We start from the raw sequence: 738 nt of genomic DNA, 5'->3' as shown, positions 1-738 counted from the left end.
GAATCTGGTGCAGACCGACAAAGTCGCCGCCTCCTCTGTATTCTGGTACTACCGCTCAGTGGCAGTGTTTCTGTTCATTTATAATAAGCCTTTATAAATTTATAAATTATAATCTCGCGCCACTACAGGGCCCTCAAGAGCCAGAAGTATGCACAGCAGGACGCGGAGCTAACAGCACTGCGGTCAGCCCCCGTTTGTGTTACTCCCTCTTCTCTCTTTTATGTCTATCAACACCGCCGAAACTGGCTGAAATTTCAGGGCCCAGAAGACAAAGCTGCTGGCAGCACGAGCATCACTGGAGGCGGTTTCTGCATGCGGTGAAGTCCTCGTACGGCGACCCCACTTGGTAGCTGTGGTGTATGTATGTATGTATGTATGTATGGCCTCAAATGCTGCTGCTGCTGAAACACAGGAAGAGGAGACAGAAGAACGTGTAAATAAAGTAAATGAACTGGAGCTGAAACTACAACAACTCCAAGCAGAAGTACGCGCCGTCTCCTCCTGTGATCCTGAACGGCTGCAGCAGCTTAAAGAAGAAATTAATTTCGCCCGAGCTGCGGTTGAGCGGTGGACAGACAACATCTATACAATTCGTGCGGCGTTTGTTTTTTTTTTCTGTTTCTGCTGTTTTCTTTTCTCCTTCTCATCAATACACTTCTCTCTCTCTCTTTCTCTTTCTTTCTCTCTTTCTCTCTTTTTCTCTCAGGCCAATTCACTCGCAGCAGAATGAATGTGCCA

This window comes from Eimeria mitis, genomic scaffold, assembly GCF_000499745.2.
Source record: "Eimeria mitis Houghton genomic scaffold, Emh_scaff1478, whole genome shotgun sequence".
Taxonomy (NCBI): Eukaryota; Apicomplexa; class Conoidasida; order Eucoccidiorida; family Eimeriidae; genus Eimeria; species Eimeria mitis.
The sequence above is the reverse complement of the archived record's forward strand: the minus strand, read 5'-3'. Positions refer to the sequence as shown.